Here is a 14,297-nt window from a genome sequence, read left to right on the forward strand (position 1 = left end):
TTTTTTTTTTTTTTTGCTGGACCAGTTTAGTTTACCTGCCCTGCCCTTTTCCACAGCAAATGTGATAAAATATACAATAATACATAATATATATTACAAAAACAAAAATAGATATTAGAAAAATGTGTAAAGTATAAAAATATAGACACATGTCATTCTCGCAATTACAGTAAATCCTCATATATTAGCTAACTAGACTGCTTTACATCCATGACACATTTAATCACAATTCTCAACAAAAAATGAAGCATTAATCATTCCTTTTCACAAATGTTCAATAACCTTGTTCAGACAAAATGTATTTTCCTGTTTTGACCCCACCAATGAAATCAAATTGGTCGCGTAAATGATTCAGTAAACTAGGGATATGCCGATACGAGTATCGGTACCGAACGGTTCACGGGGTAAATTCCAAATGGAAGTGATCATCCCTATACCCTTGGAGTGGGGACTTTGGAGTGAGCAGGGCACGTGTGTGCCATTATGTAGTCTTTTGGAATGCACTTGGCAAAGCGAGCGATGTAATTTCCTCATTATCTTCAGCTGGCATGTTCCCGTGACAACGCAGCACGTTGTCCGTCAGCAGATGTTGCTGTTTTACTGTCATAAATATCTTTTTATTGTTGTTAACATAACTGTTGCAAATAAACATTCATTTTATATTTTAAAAAGTTTTTAAAATATGCTATATAATATACAAAAACTAATATATATATATATATATATAAAACTTTTTAAAATATAAAATGTATTTTTTTTTATGCCGGTGTCCATCAGCGAATCTGCTGACGGACACCGTGCTGCATTGTCACGGGAACATGCCAGCTGAAGATAATGAGGAAATTATGTCGCTCGCTTTGCCATGGTCATTCCAAAAGACTACATAATGGCATGCACGTGCCCTGCTCACTCCAAAGTCCCCACTCCAAGGGGATAGGGATGATCACTTCCATTTGGAATTTGCCCCGTGAACCGTTCGGTACTGATACTCGTATCGGCACATCCCTAATAGAAACAGTCACTTGTAGCAATGCTATTTTAGTATTGATATACTATTATATATTGTTATTATTTTGAATTAGATTTTATATTTATATTTATATTTTCTTTTCATTTAATTTTTAGTAATTTTGTTGTGTTTTGTCATTATTTATTTATTTAAATATGTAAGTTTTTATTAAATTTGAGTTTTTTCTTATTTCAGTACTTCAACTTTAACAAAAAATAAGAAATTTTGCCTTTGCAACTAGCTAAAAGTTTTTTTTATTTCATTTTATTTCAATTAACGTTTATTTTATTTCAAGTAATAAAATTGTGTTTCATGGTTTTAGTTTTAGTTATCGATAATAACCCTGTTTGTTAGTTTCTGAATAAATCAGTGTTTTGGAAGGAAGAGTTTGAGGGAATGACTCACTGATGACAGTCACTTGTTGCCACCTACTGGTGTATCAATGTAACTTGCAGAAACACTCACCAAAAAATCTTCAAAATCTGTTTAATTCAGCCTTATTTGAGTGATTATTTTGGATTGCACTTATAAATAAAACCAGTCTTTCCATTATGCCATTGAGGCTATTTATTTTTCATTTTTTCCAGTAATGATGGCAGTCACCCTGACCCTGGGTGCACACATTTTTTTTAATCTTTGTTACAGCTCAACCTCTTAGTTTTGCTGAAACTCTCAGGTTTGAAGTATCAGTGCTGGCAGCACACAGCACAAACAAACCGAACCCAGCAGAGTTTATTGGAGATGATAGACGTGTTCTGGCCTCTCTCAGCAAGCACAATAAAGGCCCATCTGAGGCTGTGAATTTACTGTCTAGCTGTCCAGAAGACCACACACACTTCTGTCTGCATGCCTGGCACCACTGTAATTCACTTAAATCTCCCATTATGGGCTCTTAGATCCACCAAGTGGAAATAAAAGTTCTTGAAAATGTCCACTCTGAGTCACAGACCGTGGAGACCGCGGTTAATGTCTGCAGCACGCTCCATTTCCAGCTACTCGCTGTGCCATTGTGTTTTATTACATGCTGCCATTTCTCTCCCAACAGCTGTGTGGCTCTGCATATTGTATTGAAAATTGTCTCCCTTTTGCCTTCCTGTCAACCATTTAGTTTTTTTTTTTGTTGTCTAATCGGCGGTTCACAGTTGCATTGCCCTGTTTTTGCCGCAGCTGCTTGTGCCAAGCAAATGGAGAGAATTTACACACCACAAAACTGTATTTTGCATAATTTTTTATTAAAAAGGCTACATTCAGGGCTCCCACAGTTTTAATGCATTTTAATGACTTTTCCAGTCATTTGTGCTACATAAGCTTTTTAAAAATGGTTTTGATTCTAACCGATTTGGTAATGAATCATTCGTTTTGTTAACTGGTTCACAAACATTTTGTGACTGATTCATTGAAACAATCTGACTTCAAATCTGAGAATTTGCTAACAAATCAAACATTTCTGTTTTTTGAAAGAAAGATTTGCTCTACACAACAGTACACATATGTAATACACAAATACACAAATGTATTCCCTAGAAATGTCCATGATTTATCATGACGTTTAATATTTTATTAGTTTCCATGACTTTTACAGACTTTCTATTGCCCTTCAAAAATGTGTGGTCGGTATGATTTTAATTCAGCAATAATGCATTAAATTGATCAAAAGTCAAGTCACCTTTATTTTATAGCACTTTATACAATAGAGATTGGTTTCATAGCAGCTTTACAATATTAAACAGGAAAGTAACAGAATCAGTGATGCAAACTTCAAATATGAGGCAAATCCAAAATTCTGCTATAAAACAGCTGTAGCAAGACAATTATCATTATTTATCTCCAGTCAGTTCAGTGTTACTTCAGTCCAGTTCAATAACTGTGTAAAGTTAATTCATTATGAAACAACTTTGTTCATCAAAGAAACCTTGAAAGGTTTCCACTAAAATATCAAGCAGCACAACTATTTTCAACACCGATAATAATAAGAAATGTATTTTGAGCACCAAATGAGCAAATTAGAATGATTTTTTAAATGACACTGAAAATTGGAGTAAAGGCTGCTGAAAATTCAGCTTTGTCATCATGGGTTTAAATTAAATTGTAAATTGATCGTAATGATATTTTACAGTATTATTGTTTTTACTGTATTTTTGATCAAATAAATTTAGCCTTGGTGAGTTTAAAAAAAGCTTACCAACCCCAATCTTTTGAACAGTAGTTAATGTGTTGCCACATCTGGGGAGAAAAATCTTTAGACCTAGATTAACTTCTAATATGGCAGAAGTTATTATGAGATGCTAATTTCATGACCAGTGTTTCTTTAGTAGACTATTTGTATATCTTTTGTTTTGAATCCCTTGCATCAGCAAGGGACAGACTATCATTCTCATAATTATACTTGCACCATTTATGATGTTGTAGTCCTCATTAAGACACCTACCACTATCCAGTAACTTGATTATTTACTTCCCAAAGCCAAATGCTACTTGCATTCTGTGCTTGACGAGAGTTCATTTTTGAACTTGCTTGAACCCCAGTGTTATTCAATAATTAGCCTGGCTAATTCATTTTTTGCCGTCTAACACAGAGTGAGAGGTTCTTGTTTATGGAATTGTGATGTGCTAATTTCCACCGTCGTCAGTGTTGAAGCCGAATAAGACGTCTGCTCTTCTGTGAAACCCCAGGAGCAGCAGCACAGAAGAGGGACCGGGAGATCACATAAGGTCTGTCAGACATGATGGATCTGTTTTAATATACGCCTCAGAGAAAGACTCCAAACAGGGGGAGTGATTATAGAGGAATGAAGATAGAATTAAAGCGGGACTCTCCCTCTGGCCCAACTCCAATGGAGGGGTGTTATGACAAAACTGATGTTTTGTGTGGAGATGTAGGAATCGATAGATCTAATTTGATCAGCGACCTTTGGTTTGAAGGAATAAAGATTTGAGGCCTGTGTTGATTTAGGTGAAATGAAAGCCGATTGTTGGATGAAGTCTAGTTTATTGTGAATCACTATCAGGCTTATGGTATGAGATCATGCTTTGTTTCTTAAAGGACCCCTAAGTTCCATTTTTGTTGCAGACCTAATCAGATATTTTCTTTTGCTAAGGATGTTGGAGTGTCACACCAGGCCTCTGTTTGTAAAGGTCCAGCCTCTTTAAACCCCTATAAATCACAGGTTGTGTCTGGGGAACATGGGTTATTGATGATGGGAGCCATAAAGCTCTTCGGCCTGTAGAGGGCAGCGCTGTCACACAGTTGAGTGGAAGCGTTATTGGGCTGTGGTTCAGAAGAGTCAGGCGTTTTCCATTGACTCCCCTTGTGTGATGTTAAACTGTCTCTCCTCACTGGCTATATGATGGGCAATGTGCAAAATGGCAGTGTCAGTGGGGAACTGGGAAAACTATAGAACCATAGATTTATGGGGAAATATCACAAATAAATGTTCAGGTCGTATTTCATCCCTAATTCAAAAAAAAAAAAAAACAGAAATAATATTTTGCATGAACAAAATGAAGCCTGTTATTAGGACCATTAAGATTTTGTGCCTCGTGATATTATTTTCAGGACAATTAAACACATTGTTACCCCTAAATTCTTATTACTGAAATGCAGTAAATAAATAACTAAATGAATAAATAATTAAATAATGTAATTCTCATTACTGGAATATCAAGGCTCATGCCTATTACTTCGTGGATACAATTATTATTATTTGTATTTATTTATTCGTATTTTTATAAGTTGTGTACAGCATAACATGTTTTTTTCCCCACCCTAATTCAAAAGAAAAGAATAAGAAATTATATTTTGCATTAAAAAAAATTAAGCTTGCCTTTAGGACCATTAAGATTTTTAGCCTTGTTATAAATTTATCAGGACAATTGAGCATAATTATGTTCCCTTAAATTCTCATTACTGAAATCCAGTAGATAAATAAATGAATACATGATTAAATAATGTAATTCTCATGACTAGAATAGGGAAAAATCCTGTGCTAATTACTGTGTGGAGTAAATTCATGTTAAAAACATGCTGCATAAATAATTTACTCTTTAATAAACTTTTTAAAGTGTGTATTATTCTCAACTTTTTGTTAGCTTTGTGAGTAACTGCCGAATAGGTCACCAAAACCTTTGACCCTAAAACAACATTTAAACAAAGTTAAAGGCTAAATTTACACTTAGTTGTTCTTAGAAGCTGGTGACATATCTGTTCAACCAATTAGCACAACATTTTATGACATGCGACAGCACTCTGTAGAGAACTTTTAGCTCTTATTAGTGCTTATTTAGTTTGCTATGCCCACATTCTGGACTCTAAATTAGAAATCCTTAATGGATAGCCAGGAGTTCATTAAATTCTGTAATTAGTTGAGAGAGAAAAGTGATTTTAAATGCAGTGTGATGTAGCGTTCTGGGATGTCCAGATTCCTCTGGGTCGGTCTGGTTTCCTCCACGAGAGCCTCTCAGCAAGCATGCAGCCAGTGCCGTGTCAGGTGCTTCATCTCTTCAACTTTCACAGCGTTCAATAGGCTGGACCGCAAGGTCCACAGATCTCCCTCTTTCAGCGTGATTTATGTTCTCAGGCTCTAAGAGCCTCGCGGATGTTTCAATACCCCTTTTAACTCTTCCACTCGTTCTGACACAAGCCTAGAGATTCATTTCAATTATATATGTGGCTCACCAGCCGTCCAGGAAATGATCAATATTTCAGCTCATGGAGAAGCAAACATCCCTGAGATCAGCCGGTCCTTAAAGGCACTCACACCCTAAAGAAGAACAGGGCAGTTCTTGATGGAGGGGAGGGATTGTGAAGATTATTGTTATTTGAAATTTTATGCATATTTATGACAGAAAGTGATGTTTTAGTATTATTTATATACTATTACGGTGCCAACCAAAAGTTTGTAATAATTAAGATTTATTTTTTTGCATTTATTTGATCAACAATACAGAAAAAACCCAACAGAGATATTGTATATGCATATGTTATTACAATTTAAAATGACTGTTTTCTATTTGACTATATTTTAAAAAGTAATTTATTCCTGTAATGGCAAAGCTGAATTTTTGGCAGTAATTACTCCAGTCTTTAGTGTCACATGATCCTTCAAAAATCATTCTAATATGTTGATTTGGTGCCAAGAAACATAAAATTGACTTCATTAATACTTTTATTCAGTAAAGATACATTAAATTGATCAAAATTGACAGTAAAGACATTTATAATGTTAAAAATATAGAATGTCAAATAAATACTGTTAATTGAACTTTCTATTTATAAAAGAATCCTGAAAAATGTATTTAGGTTTTTACAAAAATACTGTATTAAGCAGCAAAAACTGCCTTCAACATTGACAATAATAAGAGCCATTATTAATAACTGAGCACACCATATAATGGTGCGTTCAAGTCATGTCGGATAGATCGTATTTACGAGTTGAACGCACATGAACGCCACCACAAAGTCGTTATTACGAGTGGGAAACTCAAAATTTTCTTTAAGCCCCGAGTTTCCGAGTTGGGGGCGTGTCAATGAGAAACATGGCGGAATCGATGGATGCAACGTCTGTAGTTGACGGTATCGTTAAGTTTAGAATAAATGTGTAGTCTGCCTCATGTTTTCTTGTCAAGTCTTAAACGTTATTCCATGTGTGTCTCCTGTGCTCCCTATGTTAGTGTTCCTTTTCATTTGGTTTGTTTATTAAAAGTCATGTTTTGAACGTCGTCTCCTCGTTTCCCTCCTACGCACCGTGACAATAAGCATATTAGAATATATATATATATATATATATATATATTCTAATATGTATAAGTTTTAGCAATTTTAGTTCTCAAGCTTAAACTCATTTTTATTTCAGTTACTTGCCAAAGCAATATTTCTAATTCATCTAACAATTTAATTGATCTAATATTTATACTTTTAAAAATGTATTTCAGCTTAATTTCTATTAGTGAAAGCTTAAAAATTAGTTTTAAGTAACAATAGCAATACTGCCGTCAGATGCTTTTGTGCTAAGTAACTTGTGGTCTCAAAAGCATTCACATATTTTTTAAATTTAATTAAATTTTTTATTGTTGTCTATGTAAATAAATACTCTAGATGTCTTTACCTGTTGCATTATGTCTCCTTGTTTTATCAGTGCCATTTTAAAGATGACATGCATTAGGCAAACACCTTTGACTGTGATGCATCTCGCTGTGTTTTTTCGCTCTGTCTTTAAGACGCCGTGTGTCAAAGAAAATAAACTTTAAAAAGCTTCTCAAGATGCCTGCATTCTGTTCCATTCTTTGGTTTTAGCTGTTACTGAGTGCAAAAACATCCATTTAGCTTTTTTTGAATGGACTGAATGTGCACATTTAAACATTAGGAACCAATTCTCAATTCTTGTTGAAAAAGAAAGAATTTGAGCTGACGAGGAGTGCAGGTACTCGTCAGATGAGAGGCGGCGAACGAAACGATGCCTTTGAAGACTATGAATGTGATGAAGAGAGAGAACAGAGGGCGAGAAGAATGGTTTCGTCTCCTCAGTGTGTGGTGTGAAAATAATTCTGCAATCAGCACTCCCCATGGCTTCACCTGCTGCACTCGTTCTCATTCGAACATCTCCACTCCTCCTCTTTATTCTCTTCTTCTCTGTCTGCTCAAAGTCTTAAGAGCAGCTTGCGTCTTTGTTAGTGTGCCGTTGTTCTCTCTTTTAAGTCCAAGAACAGCTTTTGTGTAGTGTTTTTTTTAGATGAGAGCACCATGCAGAGAAAGAGTCTTTAGAAGTGTGACGTTATGGATTTAACGGAACTGTATAACTGACTGCTGCATGAGCTTGCAGCTCTACACGGTACTGACTCATTTTAGCAGCCGTACTTCACTTACATCTTGCGTTTGTTACAGTAGTTTCACAGGAACATAGAGAGTGCTGACGTATATCGACTGAGGTGAATGAGTGCGAAGGCAGAGCAATTGTATTTTACACTGAAATGTCATCAGGAGGATAGAGAGTTCTCGGTTCATCAGTCAGTCAAACTTCAAACTGGTACAACTGTTATGCTTGTGTTTGAGCACATCTTTGAGATATAGGATTCGTTTTTTTTATTTTTTATTTACTAACCATTTAGGACATTTAGACTGCCTTTATGGTACTTTTATTCCTGTGATAGCAAAGGCGAATTTTCAGAAGCCATTACTCCAGTCTTCAGTGTCACATGATCCTTCAGAAATCATTCTAATATGCTGATTTGGTGCTTAAGAAACATTTATTATTATTATCAAAGTTGAAAACAGTTGTGCTGCTTAATATTTTTGTGGAAACTGCTCATTTTGTTTCAGCATTCTGTGATAAATAGAAAGTTCAAAATAATTTGAAACTGATGTCTTTTGTGACATTATAAATGTCTTTACTGTCCCTGTTACTTTTGACCAATTTAATGAATCCATGCTGAATAAAACTATTAAAAAAATAAAAGTCCCAAACCTTTGAACACTAGTGTACATTTTTCTAGTTATGCTAAGCTCTAAAGTAAGTTATTGGGTAGAAAATGTGAGTAAAATGCATTTTTAAAAGCCCTTGTATCCAGTGAATCATGAACAACTGGGAAAGTCATGGAGCCAAATACTATTATAGACATTAGCAGGCCTTGGGGTCAAAAAGCACCACTAGCAGTTGATGCACATAATGCTTTATTATGCTCTTCTTTACTATTACTGACTAAGAAGATGAAAATGATTTGTGTGCTTTGACTTGTCAGGCTGTGCATCTTGCTTGTCTGAATATGAAAGTGTAAATCATGCTTAGTTCGTAAATTATGAGGTACCAAAATGAGGACTGGTGATGGATTCTGCAAGTTTGGCGGGATTCAGTGGTGACAGAACATAAACGCAAAAGAGTGTGCTAAACACCCAATCAACACTTTTTATCAAGTGACATGATAAAAATACATTGTTCAGAAAAATCAACAGCATCTGAAGTCACACTGACAGTCTTGTTGATTATGATGGGAGGAGTTTAATTGTGCTGATATAGCATCATTAAAGTAGTGTTAAAGATGGCCTTAAATGAAAATTCTTCTATTTTCTAAATGTATGTTATTGATCTTACTGTGAACTGCAAGCTCGCCTCCAAACAATCAACAACCATTGCATAGAATCAAGTCCACACCCTACATTTTTCTTCTTTTTTTTGATAATCCACAGAAGAAAATATCTGTTGCTACTTTTGTGTGCCATTTCATTATGACTTTAACTTGCATTATGATAAAAGAACTGTGATTAATTTTAAAATAAGTTTATTTTGCTAGACAGGAATCAAAAAAACACTTGCTCAACCGCTCAACAGTTCCTTTTTTATGAGGATTATTGTCAGTACGTTTTTGACAATATTTAGTATTAGTATTGTATCATACATAATTAGAATAAGTATTGTACAGAATTTTCAAGAAATATATTATGTACTTATCAGAAAGTTGTGCAAGTGTCGAAGGAAGTGCTATCTCTTGGAGAGAGTGTTTATGCTTACAACATCTTTAACAATGTTAGAAGAATGTACTGTGAGTGGCCATTTTTCTATATGCCAAAGCTAGTAACTGTACATTTATGCTTTTTTTTGTAGTTAGACTTTTGACATTGTTGAATCTTGTTCCTTGCTTGCATACTTGAGAGCAGCTGGTCTGTAAAACCTATTTTTTCAGTTTTTCTATTTTTTTGTTCTGTGTATATAGTTTGTTTGAAGGTGAGGAAGGAGTCAATCTAGTTTCGAGCTCTTGAGCACAAATAAGGGAACAGCTGAATTGTTAGCGGCCCCTACTGTGACGCTTCCCTTTGAAATGCTACGAAGAAACAACTTTATCAGGTCTAATTGCTTCTCTGCTCAAGGAGAGCTCTGAGCCCGAAGGTCTTGCGTCTGTGAGCGAGTGCAAACAGCAGATCTATCCACAGCACAACTGTGGACATTACATCCCTGCCATTCACTCCCAGTAGGCTTTTAGAGAGACTCCTTTAATGTAGCTTGTGTTTTGCTAGAAATACTGTATGCAAATTGCTGCAACTCCAGCAGCACTTTTGCCAATGTTTTGAGAGATTTTGTGTATTTAGCGAGCTGACAGAGATGTATGCCCTTCTCTTCACAGAGGAAGGAGCTGGTGCGCGCGTGCATACGAGCATGTTGCCGCAGCCCTTGCTTCAATCCTGTGGCGAGTGCTGGGTGTCATCACATTTTCCAAATCATTAAAGTAGGGCTTCATCATGATCTTTTGGTGGAAATGCAGACCGTGCTATTTTAAGATGTATAACGGCCCACAGATTATTGTTTAGAAAATACAGGTTACCTGTTGCTTGAGGGACTTCTGGTGCAAGTAATGATCATATCAATTTGCTCAGCTTAAAAATGACCCTGTATATGGATCAGAAGTTCTGAAAAGCAGAAGAATGGAAAAATGGTTTTCTTTTAAAGTGAGGGTTAACCAGTTTGAAGTAAGTAACATTGCACAATTTTATGGCATTGCTTTCGAGTGAGTTGATAACAAGAGGATATTGCTAAATAACGGCAAAAAATAAAAATAATACAATAAATAAATAAATATAATTTTTAGTTTAAGTTGAAATTGATTTCGAAACCATTGACCGAATCAATATTTAATTAGTACTTGATGACATGTCTATTTCATGCAATCAGTCAAAAGTACATCATAAATGCAAAAACTCCCAAGACAGTTGCTGTAAATATTTATATTTTTCAATAAAGGAAAAAAAAGGTTTATTTACAATAATTTCTGTTAATTATATATTTATTATGTTTTATTACAATAACCCTTTTTTTTCTTTATTTTTTTTTTAAATTGGGAATTATTATACAGCTATAATGTAGCTGTAAATATTGGATGTTACTTTTAGAACAAATTATTGCTGATGTCAAAGTTATTTTAGCAATTTGGCTCTACATCAAGGGTACTCAATTTTGCAGGTTGTTTGCAACCTTCAAAGAAAATAACTCTGATGAAAAATGAAATGAAGTACATATTTTGAAGCACATTTGGAATCAATAGTAAACATTTACCAGAGGTGCGCAAACGTTTTACTACATAGGGCCAAGAATCAGACTTGATTGATGGCTGTGGGCTGAAGGTAAATGATGCATTACCAATAAATATTCTATTAAAAGTGAGATTTTTTTTGTCAAATTTACTTATATTCCCAGGCATTTGAAAGCAAAAATAAATGCATATATGCAAATATATGCATAGTGGTACAATTCAAAAGTCATCATTACAGGCCACCATGGGTCCTGGTTTGGGTGTCTCTATACAATAATAACACATGCAAGTCTCATGACTGCTTCTGATTGACTCAACCAAGAATGAATTCCAGGTGTAAACCAGGCCTAAGATTTTAAACTTTTGCTCAACGTCTCAAGGTTGTTGCTAAGTTTAGTATTTGCCTTTTACTTATCATGTCAGTGCTCATTAAAATACTCATCAAACGTTCTCTCTGTTTGTTATTGAGTTTGCGTGACTTGTCTGTGTGTTCGACACGACAAGAAGAATCTGATCGTCGTCCTCCCCGGGACATCGGGGCCTTGGTTTTTAATTTGGGTACTGTGAGCAGAGCTTCTCCAATTCCCACCAAAATAAACAAACCGTGGCCTGGGCATCACGCCTGAGGGCAGAGCCGCAGAAACAACACAGCCAAAGTAAATAGAGTTCAGCAGCATTCAAACAAAGCAGCCCACAGACCTAACACACTCGGCTCCATCAAATCACTCTGCATGCTGACACGCACCTCCATACTAAAAAAAAACATTCAAAACTCGCATACATATGTATTCAGCATATCGTATTTTCAATACGGAGTTGTATTTCATACAATAATGAGAGACTAGGGTGGGTGGCGATGAGTTGGATTCATTTTATTGATTTGGTTTGTTCGGATGGTTTGTTTCATTTATCCATTTTATAAAATGTACAGTTTCTTTATCCGTGTTCTATTCTATTCTCAGCTTCTCTTTACATCTCAGAGGCCACTATGCATCATCCTAATAAGCCCTGATTTCTTTTTAATGCTTCAAAAGGAACCGTTCTCCACTCATTATGCCCGACTCGTCTCTCAGAGCTAAAGAATTTTAATAAATCAATTCTGTAACACATGGATCATATTAATCTACTGTAAAATGATTAGATTGACTCGTCTCCCTGCTGGCTCCATAGGCACCGTACTGTGTAAATTCCCACACGTTTTAGCGAAAGAAGGCAGTGGTGAGTGATCAGAGAAGGTTAACCCAGGTTATCCCGTCAGCACTGCGGTATTGATCAGCAAGGTCAGGGAAGTTTACCTGCAGGGTACAGATGCCCCTTAAACTGAATCATCTGCTCCCTGTCCCTCATATACCTTTTGCACATCCTGCTCAACTTAATTGAGTTGTTTGTATTGATTTGCAACACCTTCTGTGTGTTTGGGATGCTCGTGGTCCATCGAGGCATCGTGTACCGACGGCCGGCTTCAAAGCCTTTTCATTCTTAGTGTAGATGTCCAACACCACAGAGCGCAAAGATGAAGCTTGATTTGTTGTTATGACCGAACATGGCCAAGTAAGGCACCGATGGTGCCATTTCGAAGGATGATACACATTTGATATTAGAAGAAATCCAGTCAACACATGAATTGTAGTGTTGGGAAGCTACTTTGTAACTGTAACCTCACAAGCTACTTTTAATTTACTGTATATAGGTACTGCAGTCAAGCTGTGTGTGTTTTTTTTTTAATATATGAAAAAGTACTAGTGGTCAATTGCAGCTATACGTTTTCTATAAATTGTCTTTTTTACAATTTACAATAACTTTTTTTTTTGTTTTAAACATTTTAATATGTTTTAAAATGTGATTTATTCTTGTTATGGCAAAGTAGGTTTTTTTCAGTCCAGAGTCACATTGGTCCTTCAGAAATTATAATAATATGCTGATTTGCTGCTTGTAAAACCTTTTTCTATTAATATCAATGTTGAAAACGGTTGTGCTGCTTAATATTTAACTGATAAATTTTTCAAGGTTTTATTGATGAATAGAAAGTTCAAAAGAACATAATTTTTTAATGTTTATGAATGAGCAATGTTAGTTGGCAACATTGAACTTGAAGAGATAATTTAATTCAGATGAAATTTTCAGTTTTAATTGAAAATATGTGAGTAAGAAGTGCAGTGCAGGGACTTGAGTCAGTGATTGTTTTTTTGAATAGATTCATTTACATACCCCATCTGAACTGATTCACTACAGTTAATCTGACTAGCATTGCTAACAATCAGGGTCTTCTTTCAACCACTACAATGAAATTATTAGGGCTTCCCTTGACTAAGAATTTTTCTGGTCGACTATATAATAAACCATTTAAATCATTATAATGAGCCTTCAATTGCCTACATTGCCTAATAAGCGCTCAAGCACACGCATAAAGCTTGCCACAGCGCACCGGCAGAAGTAATGATTATGAATGTGTCAGGGAAAAACAGTAAGGAGGCTGCATTAACATTTTAATAATTCACTGATAAATAAGTGCGTTCCTTGTTTCGGTTTAAAGGTGCCATATTGTCAAAATTGAAATTTCCTGGCTTTTTTCACGATAACTGAGGTCTAGGGGCTATTTAACTACCATATAAGTTTCAAAACAGTCAGTCCACAATAAAATGCACACAGCCTGCATAAAGTAGATGTGATTTTTCACAAACCGTTGTGACTTCCGTAAAAAGTTGATGTCAGAACTACACAGTCACCGCCTTCAGTCACCACCCCGAGCACCGCCCACCGTCCCACTCTCCTTTTGCCAAACCCCCAGACAACATCGCGTCCATGCCATTGCTGAGCAACAACAACACGGAAACATGTCGAAAAGGTTAACTTTGCCACAGCGCACCGGCAGAAGTAATGATTATGAATGTGTCAGGGAAAAACAGTAAGGAGGCTGCATTAACATTTTAATAATTCACTGATAAATAAGTGCGTTCCTTGTTTCGGTTTAAAGGTGCCATATTGTCAAAATTGAAATTTCCTGGCTTTTTTCACGATAACTGAGGTCTAGGGGCTATTTAACTACCATATAAGTTTCAAAACAGTCAGTCCACAATAAAATGCACACAGCCTGCATAAAGTAGCCGTGATTTTTCAGAACCGTTGTGACTTCCGTAAAAAGTTGACGTCAGAACTACACAGGAAACATGTTGAAAAGGTTAACTTTAACCATGAAACAGATCGGCCGACCTGTAACGTTACACTCTCACTCAAAGGATGGACGATCTGACAGGATTGTTACTATGAGGTGGATC

At 35.7% G+C, this 14,297-nt stretch overlaps 1 pseudogene; it reads left to right on the forward strand.

The window, feature by feature from the left end:
• Positions 1–14,297, forward strand: part of LOC107731133 (nephrocystin-4-like) — a 161,425-nt pseudogene that overhangs the window by 7,483 nt on the left and 139,645 nt on the right.

Source organism: Sinocyclocheilus rhinocerous, unplaced genomic scaffold, assembly GCF_001515625.1.
Source record: "Sinocyclocheilus rhinocerous isolate Xijiao unplaced genomic scaffold, SAMN03320098_v1.1 scaffold1600, whole genome shotgun sequence".
NCBI classification, from domain to species: domain Eukaryota; kingdom Metazoa; phylum Chordata; class Actinopteri; order Cypriniformes; family Cyprinidae; genus Sinocyclocheilus; species Sinocyclocheilus rhinocerous.